The following is a 2006-nucleotide window of genomic DNA, read 5'->3' on the forward strand; positions in this document are numbered from 1 at the left end:
GGCCATACAAAGCAAAGACAGACTTATCTGGATATATTCGTCATTCTGCAAAAATCGGACTCTCATACAATCAGTTTGACTATGGTTGTGCCTTGCAGGGGATTACTGTACAAGCAACTTTCTCACAATACTAAAGTTATAAGAATAGTTTTAAGTATATTCATGTTAAGAAAGACTTCCCAAAATTGGAGAAGTAGACTGTCAAATTGTTCCTCACTACAGGGCCATGACTCAGGACGCAGTATGCTCAGATTAAAAAAATATTTACATTTGAGTTAATACAAAACTCAGAGCAGCCTCAGTGGGCTTGTGTGGCTTTCTTTTGTTTTGCAAACAGTGCCTAGGGAAGCTCTTGCCTGCCTTCAGGGGAATTTCTTTTTAGCTAAAAGAACCTTGTTGCAGATCGATCCAGATGTTGTTCTAAATAAAGTTTAAATTCAGAATTTATAAACGGTCATTCAGACTGTAGAACTTATAAAGGCATTACACTCTGGCTTGCCTACTTCATATAGAATTATTATTGATTTGAAAGTTTGTTTTTTCCTTTGCATCCTGATAATTATCAAGGGTTTGCTTCTAGTGAACTGGTGATCATGGGAAAATTTTGCCTCTAGGTATGGCTAATATAGCTTTACATTATGTAAGAAAAATTTTTATTGTCTCTGCTTCAATACAAGAAGCTAAGAGTTTGAATCTTTCAGTGTGGAAAGTATTTTATTAGCTAGTGCCTCTAAAGGGACGCTTACTTCAAATCTTTGCTCTCACACAATGAGCTTTAAAGTTCTGGGGAATAGCTGTTGCACCAGAAAAGAGTCAGAGGTAATATCTTTATAATATTTAGGATTTTAATTATACTAGAAAATTGTGGTACAAAAAAATTTTTAAAAATTGATTTGCTTCAAAATTTTTATTTTCAAAAGATTCCAGAAGATTTTAATTGGCTAAGACCTTACCTTAAGGTCTTAAAGTGACTTAAACCTTTGTTGGATGTTATTAAGAGAGATACAAATTAACTGGTAAAGAACAAAGACTTTGCAGAAAACAAAGGAAACTTTTATAATTAATTGTTATCAATTACAATCAATGGTAATTAAATATTAGCTGCTTACTTTAGTTATGGTTATTAAATGTGCCCACAACAATTCTTTGGCAAGAGAAAACATTAATGTAAATCTTATTATAAGGCTGCTATGGTGCTAATAAAGAATTGTAAGATAAATTCATGTATTTTAGAAAAACAATAACAAAAAATTGTGTCTTAAAAACCTGACAAAGCGAGCCGGGCGTGGTGGTGCATGCCTTTAATCCCAGCACACAGGAGGCAGAGGCAGGCAGATTTCTGAGTTCGAGGCCAGCCTGGTGAGTTTCAGGAGAGCCAGAGCTGTACAGAGAAACCCTGTCTCCAAAAACCAAAAACCAACCAACCAACCAAACAAACAACAAAACAAAAACCTGACAAAGTATCTGTTCCTTGTTCCAAACAGCAATAAATTGGTTATTGCAGAATATTGATATTTGGCCTATTGCATACCATCATTTTACATAAAATCGATAATCATTATCCTAAAGATAAGTTAAAAATTGCGTTTATGCATGCTTTTGTACCTTCTATAAATTCGTGCATACATACATCCCATTTAATGTATTTAAAAGCAGCCCTTCTATGGAAGAAACGTATATGTGAATTGGATCACATGTTTATTCTTTTGAGTTTCCTCCTGCTTCAGCACAGATAATTAAATTGTATGCCGTAGATAGTGTTTTAAAATGTTAAATAATCAAGCTTTAATTTGTATATTAGTAATATATGTATGTATATATATATATATATATATATATATATATATAATTACAATTGCTTAAGATTGTTCGTCCCTTAGATACTATGAATTCTCAAATTTGCAATTGTTTATTCATATAGAACTCATAAGAAAAAGTGCTGGTCTTTTAAGAAGACTGTTTTTGGACATTTAAGAATTTGTTCTAGATTGCTTGGACAAGACCTC

Source organism: Mus pahari, chromosome 13, assembly GCF_900095145.1.
Source record: "Mus pahari chromosome 13, PAHARI_EIJ_v1.1, whole genome shotgun sequence".
NCBI classification, from domain to species: Eukaryota; Metazoa; Chordata; class Mammalia; order Rodentia; family Muridae; genus Mus; species Mus pahari.